Source organism: Podarcis erhardii (assembly GCF_964252035.2).
Source record: "Podarcis erhardii genome assembly, chromosome: 7".
NCBI lineage: Eukaryota > Metazoa > Chordata > Lepidosauria > Squamata > Lacertidae > Podarcis > Podarcis erhardii.
The window spans coordinates 76,213,822-76,224,150 of record NC_138511.1 but is presented as its reverse complement, the minus strand read 5'-3'; the positions used below and the strand labels follow the sequence as shown (position 1 = coordinate 76,224,150).

The 10,329-nt window shown below is 41.6% G+C and overlaps 2 long non-coding RNA genes across 2 annotated transcripts; one reads left to right on the top strand and one right to left on the bottom strand.

Moving 5' to 3' along the window:
• Positions 1-87: 87 nt before the first annotated feature.
• Positions 88-2,615, bottom strand: LOC309346231. Its single transcript, XR_014158501.1, has 2 exons — positions 2,531-2,615; positions 88-1,520 (listed from the first exon to the last, which is right to left on the bottom strand). It is a non-coding gene; the product is annotated as an uncharacterized lncRNA (long non-coding RNA).
• On the top strand, positions 2,558-8,220 carry LOC309346249. Its single transcript, XR_014158525.1, has 3 exons — positions 2,558-2,660; positions 3,426-3,481; positions 7,995-8,220. It is a non-coding gene; the product is annotated as an uncharacterized lncRNA (long non-coding RNA).
• Positions 8,221-10,329: the final 2,109 nt, after the last annotated feature.

Here is a 10,329-nt window from a genome sequence, read left to right as displayed (position 1 = left end):
TGCAAAATTAATTGATTCACAAGTTGAACACATTATGCACCCCGTTCTAATGCTGTGGCCTTTCTGTCAGGTAAAAACTCACCACTCTGAAAAAAAAGCCATATATCTTTTGAAGCGCTTACTCCCACCATCCTTTCCCCCCAGGTCTCTTGTTATCATTTTTTAGAAAAAAAAAATATAAGCAATCCTTACACATGACACAATACCATTAGTTTAAGGAAATAACAACAAATCACAATTGTATCCCATGTGGCTTCCCTCAGATCTTACATCAAATTGCCAAAATGTCTACAAGGCCTTCTCTCCAACTATATTCTGTGCAGCATAAGCCCATTTAAATTGGTCTGACTTTGAATACAACCCTTGATTTCTTTCCACAAATGTTTTGAATGCACCAATCTTTATTATTATTATTATTATTACTTGTATACTGCCCTACACCTGCAGGCCTCACAACATAAAACCACAATATAAAAACAGAAAATACATAATAAAAATAAACAAGAGCAACCCAATAATCCTCCCTTCTGTCACACATTTTTAAAGGGTATCAGATATCAATCAGCCAATCAGGCCTGGTTAAAGAAGATTTTCGCCCGGCGTCAAAATATATAATGAAGGCACCAGCTGAACCTCTCTGGAGAGAGCATTCCATGTTACTTATTATCAAAAAAATTCCTAGTCTTTATTTATTTACTATATTTCTATACTGCATTCTCCAGAAATGGTCTCAGAGCGATGGACAACAAAATAAGGTGATATTTACAAGCAAAGATAACATAAGGAAGAAACATTCTCACAAATTACACATATGATGTTGCATTGTTTTACAGTCAAGTGACTCAAAACGGCTCACATGGTAAAAACAAAAGAACAAATAACACAATTAACAGTGGTGAAGGTCAAATATGTCTTCACCTTTCGACCCGCCCCCCAAAAAAACCTGACAGAAAAGGCATTGTTTTTAAATCTGGTGTCTCAATGAATATAAAGTGAGGGAGAGGTGTGCTTCTATTTTAAGACACGAACCACTAGCCCAAGCCTCAGCCGTTGAGCTTAATTTTGTTGATAATAATTTTATTTCATGGATTTATTTCACACTTCTCATCTGAAGTAGTCAAAAGAGCTTGTGATTAAAATTGACAAAATATGCTTATGTGGCTCAGCCGCTTGTGAGGGGCCTGGTGCAACTGCAGAAGAGGGCTGAGGGAAGGCTTCTCCCTCAGAAGATTTTGGAGGGAATCCTGAGGAGATTCTGAGGAGACTTGAAGGCCCGAGAGAGAAGAGAGATCCTGAGGAGATTCGAGAGAGGGAAGGAAGGGACATGAAATGTCTAGGGAGGGGCATGGAGGAGACAGTAGCCTCCATCCTCTGCCCTGTCTCCCTCAGCGGCCAGGGAGTGCAACAGAGCTTGGGGTTGAGACTGTGTGGAGCCAGAAACAAGTCTGAGAGAGACTTTTAATGGCTCAACTTTGACTTAGCTACATTATTGCAGTCTGTCCACATCTGTTGCTTCAAGACTTCCCAGGCTTGGGGGGGGGACCAGGGGGATTTTTTTTTACATGAAATATACAGGTTTTTGTGGTTGGTTGGTTTATTTTATTATTATTATTTACATTTTGGGGCTGTGCCAAAGCTGAAGGGTGGGCTAGATCCTTTTGGGTAAGGGATTAGGCAGACAGTGGATGGCAACCCCCCCCCAAAAAAAAGCTCCACATTTTTTTGTGTCTGGATTATTTACACTTCTTGAAATATGGCAACCCTATTTAATGTGATAAATTATATATATATATGTGTATATATATATATATATATTTATATATACGCATTCCTCTTGCTTCCTATCCTCTTTTTCCCTTCCCAAATTGAAAAAATCCTGGTTCACATCTCCCTCTGAAGGGTTTTGCAAACCCTGTTAGGAGGTTGGAAGCAAAGCTCTGTTGAGGAAGAGAAATAGAATTTGTTGCTCTCTTTTCTCTCCCCTTTATTGTTTGTTTGTTTGTTTGAAGTCATTTCTGCACCAGGTAAAGTAATTTTAAGCCCTCAATTACCCCCCCCCACACAACCTGTCCTTTATTTTGCCTGCCAAATAAAGCACTAAAAGGCAAAACAGATATTTAGAGCTCTGTAGATTACTGTTGCCTAGTGTCCAAAACAAACACTCATCAGTAGCACCTCTGAATTCACTCATTGGTTAAAGACAGTGAAAGGCAAGGTGAAGTGGTGAAGCAAGGCTGCATCCTGGCTCCCCCTTTTTAAAAACTTTTATAGTAATGATTTGGTAGTGGTGCCCTCCCTGTGGAATGCCCTCCCATCAGATGTCAGGGAAATAAACAACTGACTTTTAAAAGACATCTGAAGGTGGTCCTATTCAGGGAGGTTTTTAATGTTTCATGTTTCATCGCTTTTTTATCATTATTATTAATATTCTGTTGGGAGCTGCCCAGAGTGGCTGGGGAAGACCCAGCCAGATGGGCAAGGTATTAATAAACAAAGATGATGGTGATGATGAAGAAGAAGAAAATTTCACCTCTACAGTAATTAGGAATAGAAAGATCAAAGTCTTGATGTAGACAGATGAGTTAGTGCTCCTCTCCCTTTCCCGGCTGGACCTCAAAAAACTCTTGGAAGTGATCAGCACATACTGTAAACAGGAAAAGGTATCTATAACTTACTCTAAGACCAAGATTATGATTTTTAGCAAACACAGCCCTAGATTTAAATGGTGCAAGGACAAACTTGCTCACTTAGATATCTGGGTGTACTCTAGTGAAACCCTCGCTTGGAATTGTCATATTTAGGCAATGAAAGTCAAAGCACATAAAACTATAGGGGCACTGAGGAAGTTCTATTACAAGGCGGCAGAAGGCTAAAAGGGAAAAAACCGAGCCAACGCTCAGCAGGAGCGGCGCACGCACCCTCACTTGACGCAGTGGCGCATGCACCCAGGCGCCTGGCTTTGCTCAGTTGTTGCCTCGTGCTCTGTTCTGCTGTGAGGCGGCTGGCCCTATGTGAAGAGGGAGGCAGGCAATGGCAAAGAAGAAGAGAGGCGCCCCCCAGTTTGCCCACTTTCTTCCTCCTCTACCTGGGCTGCAAAGGTTTTTGAGATCAATGCAAGCTAAAAAGCATTGCAGGGGGTTGGGCTGGATGACCCACAGGGTCCCTTCCAATTCTACGTTTTTCTGAAAAACACACACGCAAAACCCAACTATGGTCCCTCTGCAGTCCTCACCCCAAGCAACTGTGTGTGAGACATGCTCCCCAGAAAGTGTGCCTTGTCTTGCTACCTGTGGTTTTGGTCTCCTGTCCGCCCCCTCTCCCCAATCTATTCATATTCCTTTCTCCCTAATCTCCAATATTACATTTTCCTCTGGTTGAGACTTAAAACACAAAGCCCTAATTCCCAACTGTGCTTCTTGTTGCAGTCCTACTGTCTATGCAGAAGTAAGGTCCTATTAGATTCAGCACGGCTTACTCTTAGGTAAGTGCAGTCAGGGCTGCAGCCTTTGTGACTGAAGTTTTGGGTCCTTTTTAGGGTCAGGATGCCACTGCTTGTACACCCACACCCACCCCACTCCCCACAATATTTGAAAACGTCAGCTTTGTACTTAAACACAAATTGGCCGGGAACTTCATTGTCTGTGTCTTTATTAATTTATTTAAAGAACAACAAACTGGTGATCACTTTAACTTTTTGATATGTGGTGATTTGAATCATGAGGATGAATTAGAAGAACTGCTGAGTCTTGAGTGAGTCTTGCTTTGGAATTGAGGACTTTCTTCTGCCTTTTCATTAGATTTAGAATTAGATTTTCTTCTGCCTTTTCATTTTATTTTGTTCTAAGGGCTTCAGAGATAATGTGTAAGCGTGGAGTTAGCTCCCTAAAAAAAAGGTCAACAACTCTGGGGAAGCTTCCTAAAAAAGGTCGGAGGGATCTTTTGCACCACGGCGCCTGAAATGCTTAAGATGGCCCTGCTCAGGAGCCCAGCTTGTCACCCCTTGCCTGCAGAGCTAGTAGCTTCTCACCCTTTTTCAAACACCCTCCCCTGTGAAGTCTTCCCTCAGACTCCTCTCTTCTCCCCTCACTTTTGGAGTCCTCGGTGAAGCCGCTGCTGCCCCCCAGTCTTTGAGCTGTCCCCCTGCCCCAAAGAGAGGTGCCCCCTCACACTGCCCCACAGGAACCTGGGAAACACCCCGTGGGCTGCCCCAGAGGCACCATTCGCCTGGGGAGCTTGTAGCCAGGGCTGCTGCAACAAACAGCTTCCAAGCTTTTGGGGGGCAGAGATGTGAGAGGGCATCAGAGGAGGGAGATAAGGAAGAGGGATAGAGGCCAGTGTTGCCCACAGCACCCCTGACCATCGTTCAAGGCACCCCAGGGTGCCATGGCACACTGGTTGAAAACCACTGCTCTATGGTGTTGAGATCTGGGGCTGTGATTCGAACTCCATTAAAGTTACAGGACATTGAAGGTGCCACACCATTCAATTCTCATGCAGTTCCACCTCAGTTTAGTAATCTCAGCTTCTATTGTGTGGCATATAATGCAGGAAATTACTGCCCAAGTACTTTCATTGATGTTTGTGCTATAATTACAGGCTTGCTTATGCAAAACCATGTTTTTCTTTAAAGAGAGATACTGCCCAGTTGCTTTTCTAGTACCATCGGTATGCATAGTTTTGTTTATTTATTATTTACAGAATGTGGAGCCCAACCCCCGTCACTAATTATCTCTGCACACAACAGAACAATTTAAACTGCCATTACCAATAAAGACCAAAAGTAAAATTCAGCTAAGATAATGCTCACCAATCTATCTGTTAAATATTTTAAAGAGCATGGCTACATTGCCCCATGCATAACATACATATGCACAACCAATTCAGGAGACAGGGCAGAAAGTTGCAAGAGGACAACCCCAAGGGATATGCAATCTAAGCTTTAACATGGGTAACAACAGAGGAAGGGGTACATAGGGAAGCAATGTGTAGTTGTTTCAGTTACTCATCTTAGGTTCTGTTAGGGGTAAGGATAGGTAGATACAAACATAATTTCACATTATGGTTCTTGCCAGCTCTTGTTGCAAACCTTCTCCTTCACCATGAAAGTACCCAGCTGCATAGATACAACTGCACATTTCAAAATTAAACAATCCTAAAAGATGTTTATGGGGTAGAAGGACTATTTCATTTGAGAGGTAGGAAGTGAAATGAATATATTAGTGGAACAGCTGAATGCTTGAGAGAATTTCATTGTCAGTTGAATTCCTTGGCAGACACGGTACTGAGGCAGCAGTGACCCCTGCCACCTCATTTAGCTCATGTATGTTCACACCAAAAACTTTGCTTTAATTTTAAAATTTCTCCAGTTATGTAAGGCCAATAATCTCTGGTTAAGATAAGCCACTATTGGCTCTTCAAAGTATAATGAAAGATGTGTTGGGCAGAGATCCAATCATGTTCACTTTACAAAGATTATTTTTTTAAAAAAACGTTTTCTGTCCTAGGCTTTTAGGACATTGTACCTGATAGATATATAATGGTGTAGCTGTAAATATGGCAACCACATGGAGACATTTTCAGAGTAGGGAGGTTTGGAGTTGCAAGGAAACCAACCTTGTAAAGTGTAAAAAGTGCTCCACCCACTGGTGTGAACAGACAGCATTCAATGTGGAAACATATAAAAGTGTACCAATGTATATAATATGGAGAAATTTTTATTGTGCTGTGCAGTGGCGTAGCGTGGGTTGTCAGCACCCGGGGCAAGGCAAGTAATTTGTGCCCCCTAACCCATGGATTTGCGCCCCCTAACCCGTGGATTTGCGCCCCCTAACCCTAACCCCCAGATGTTGCGCCCGGTGCGGCCGGCCCCCCCTGCACCCCCCACGCTACGCCACTGGTGCTGTGGGGTATGTGTGTCTGTGTGTGAGACCTTGCAACATTTCAAGTGTTCGAAACCACTGTCTTTTAACCTAAACAACCTCACAGGGTTGTTTGTGGATAAAATAGGAAGAGGGGAGAACCATGTACGGCAGCTTGAGTTACTTAGGGGGAAATGGAATATAAATGTAATAATAAATAAATAATAAAATAGCTAGCCAATACAACAAATGCCAGTTGAAGCCGTAGAAGTATAGATTGACAAGAAAATATGGACTGTAGAAACATACAGATACATTTCTACAATACGGTGTGGTAGCATGAATAAAAGAATCAAAAGAGATTCACTTGAGGAGAAAGACATTGTAGCATAACTCAGGCCCCTTTCAGATGTCCACAGGAGCACAATGAACACATGATAGGCTTTCTTCAGAGTTTATAATGAATACATGTAGGGTAGGACAGAGGTCCTTCACCCAAAAAAACCCTCACACGATAAAGAAAAAGAAGGTGGAACAGCTTGAGTGCCTACTTAAGGCAACTTACCAGCTTTAGAAATGCTTAGCATGAGAAAATGAAAAGAAAGACAAAGGAAAACAGCCATCTTATATCAAGACAGGAAAATGGAATGAAAGAAAGATCTGTAACTGAGAGGCAGAGAGGTATAAATCACATGCGTAAAAGTGAGACGTTATCTTAAATAAATGAACCGCTGTAGCTAAAGCGGAAAGATAAGCAGAGACAAACCTGGCATAGCCAACTGCAATATTATTCTTACCTGTACTGGCACTGGTGTGTAAAAAGTGGGCACCCATGCCAGATCAATTGCACACAGAGTGACAGAGAAGAAGTGGCTGAATGCCAGTCTCAAAAATGACCTTGATTATCATTTTCAATATCACACACCATTGCATTGGCAAGATTTAGCATTAAATTCAGGTAAATTGTTGCAGTTCTGAAAGTAACGAACTGATTATGCATCGCAATGAACGTGGGGAGATGGGCTACTAAGCATAAGCAGAGTCTGCTGGAGCAGCCCAATGGCCCACCAAGTCCAGCATCCTGTTCTCATCAGATGCCCGTGGGAAGCCCACAAGCAGGACCCACAAGAGCACTCTCCCCTTCTGTGGCTTCCAACAACCAACATATGGAAGCATGCAGCCTCTGAACGTGGAAGCAGACCTGTCACGGCCAGTAGTCATTCATAGAATTTAACTCCATGAATTCCTCTAATCCTCTTTTGAAGCCATCCAGGTTGATGACCTCCCCTGTCTCCTGTACGAGTAAATTCCATAGTTTAACCACAGATTAAACTGGGAAAATTGACAGAGGAACACTACTTGTGGTAGGTGATCAAATTTAGGCATTTCATGCAGCACATTATGAGTTAGCTGCCAAATAGATAATAGGCTCCAGGTAGCTGTATAGGTTGTTTAAAATTGTTCTGCAGGCCAAAGCCACGTTTTTGCATTATATCTGCAGCTTTCATCCCCAGTCAGTCATTAAAAACTGAATTCCATTAATACATTTGGGAGCATACCTTTTTACTGTGATTTTGGTGAATGGTATGTCCAGATTAGTCTATTCTTTTCAGAGCTGTGACAATTCCCCTAAAAGTAGCCAAAAGACCTACAACCAACCAGCTCTCCTTTGCCACCCTGTTCACTACTGATCTGACATAGGTTTCTGATTCAACACACCATCAGTAACTCATTTTTAAAAGCACTTTTTGGATGCTGGCTAGCCTACTGTTAGGATCATAGAATCATAGAGGTCAAAGGGACCCAAAGGTCATCTAGTCCAACCCCCTGCAATGCAGGAATCTCAGCTAAAGCATCCATGACAGTTGGCCATCCTACCTCTGTTTAAAAACCTCCAAGGAAGGAAAGTCCACCACCATTGTAGGACTCTGTTCCACTGCTGAACAGCTTTTACTGTCAGAAAGTTTTTTTTGAATGTTTAGTTGGAATCTCCCTTTTTGCAACTTGTAGCCATTGGTTCAAGTCCTACCCTTCAAAGCAGGAGAAAACAAGCATGCCCCCTCTTCCATGTGACAGTCCTTAGATATTTGAAGATGGCTATCATATCATATCTCATCTCGGTCTTCTCTTTTCCAGGCTAAACATACCCAGCTCCTTCCAGTGCTCCTCATAAAGCTTGGTTTTCAGACCCTTGATCATCTTGGTTGCCCTCCTCTGCACACATTCCAGCTTGTCAACATCCTTCTTAAATTGTGGTGCCCAGAATTGGACACAGTATTCCAAGTGTGGTCTGACTAAGGCAGAATAGAGTGGAACTATTACTTCCCTTGATCTGGACACTATACTATTATACCAATAATAACCCCATCATAATATTCATTATAACAATACCAATTTATAAAATAATTATTAATACCAATCATTCAAATACCAAATTATATAATTTAGTTAAGTTGGCCTCCCGCATGCTAGATCTGATGATTTGATGTTTTTTCTTTATTTCTGTGTTCCAAAATCTTATTAGTTTCAATTACAGTGGTGCCCTGCAAGACGAATGCCTCACAAGACGAAAAACCCGCTAGACGAAAGGGTTTTCCGTTTTTCGATGCGCTTCGCAAGACGAATTTCCCTATGGGCTTGCTTCGCAAGACGAAAACGTCTTGCGAGTCTTGTGATTTTTTTCACTCCCCCCCTTTTTCTAAGCCGCTAAGCCGCTAATAGCCTCTTAGCCGCTAAGCCGCTAAGCCTTTCATAGCCGCTAAGCCACTAATAGCGCTAAGCCGCTAAGCCGCTAATAGGGTTGCTTCGCAAGATGAAAAAACCACTAGACAAAGAGACTCGCGGAACGGATTATTTTCGTCTTGCGAGGCACCACTGTACATTCTGGTCATAATAATAATCTCTTATACAACAACTGCAATATTAATAACTTCTATTCGTGTTGACAATTAAATGATTTATAAAACTACAAGTGAGGAACTCAAAGCATATCCTTGTTCTTCCTTTGTGTGACTATTATTCTGTCCATGGTGTTTCTTCCTGTCCTTGTAAGATGTTATGTTTTTCTTTCCCCAATTATTGCTGTTATCCATCATGCCTTGGGCGGAGCTGATATCCCATTGTTGTTCCAGAAATTTCTCCATCGCTCCATCCCATGCTTCGGGGTTTTTTTTTTTTTTTTTTGCACAGAGAAATTTAACAACAGCTGCAAAAATTACTCTGTCCCAGTAAATAGACTTGTCACCATTTCCCCCTCTGCCTGGGAAGAAGAGTTGTCTATCGAACTGCAGATGACTCAATAAAGAACCTTATCATTTCCTTCACAGACTCCTTTCACCCTTCCTTCCAGCTGAAGATATATGGCCAATTATCCTTCCAATTAAATTAAATTCCAAATCCTCTTAGCATTATTCAGTTCACTTCATACATAATAAAGGATGGGGTAGAGTCAGCTCTAAGTTTCCATCGTAAAATTTTTGCAAAATAGAGCTTCTCTCCCTTTTTCCTTTTTACATACACAGTTCTTTTTGACATTATATTCCATATTTATAATCCAAGTTCTTCCCTCCTCACTTGTACAAATTTAATTTGAACTAACATTCAGAGGAGGGTTGCCGAATCATAAATATAGAGAAGAAAACTTTAAATAAAGAAACCGTAGGCTCCCATCCACCCCACTGTCTTTTGCACCGAATGAAGTCTTATCCCAAATTCAGACCTTAAAGTCCTTGCAGTTGATTTGTTCTTCAGTTTGTGATCTCATCCCTTCCAGCATGCACCTGTACTTTAGTCCAATTAAGTTCTAATTAACAGGAGAACTTCTGCTTCTTAATGGCAGCATTGGAGGGTTTTCACCAGGTGAGGTGCTTTTGCACTCAATGCCTCCCTACCACCTGCATTCCATGCCAGAGCAAGAGCCAGGTATCGAGACAAACTGCAAGTGAAGCCCATTCCCCCCCATCCCTGGGGGAAATTTGCAATGTTGATTTACCTTCAATCATTCTTGTTTTTCCTTCGCCTACGATCTTCCACTGTCATGGGAGCTGCTTCCATTAAGGCAGAGTGAAATGGAATAGAAGCCAACATGTTAGAATGTTTTAGGGATAAAAGAGGCGGTTTGTATTGGTTTTCAAAAGAATATAACAGAAAAAAAGAAAAGAAAAGAAAGAGAAAAATATAATCCAAAATAGCATCAAATCCAAAAATTGAGATTCTATGAATCTTGTGACTTCCCCCCATCTTGTCCCTGGTTACTTCAGACTTTCTTTTCAACTGCATATCAATACTATTCCAGCTTTTCACACCCCATATTACCTATAAATCCTCCTTAAGTTACAAGTGTTCCTAAAATCCTACCAATGTTTTCACCTGTTTACAATAATTTTGTAAATACATAATAAACATTTCCCATTCTTTTTTATATTTGTTGAAAGTATTGCAACCAATCTGATACTTGTTATTTCACCTCTTC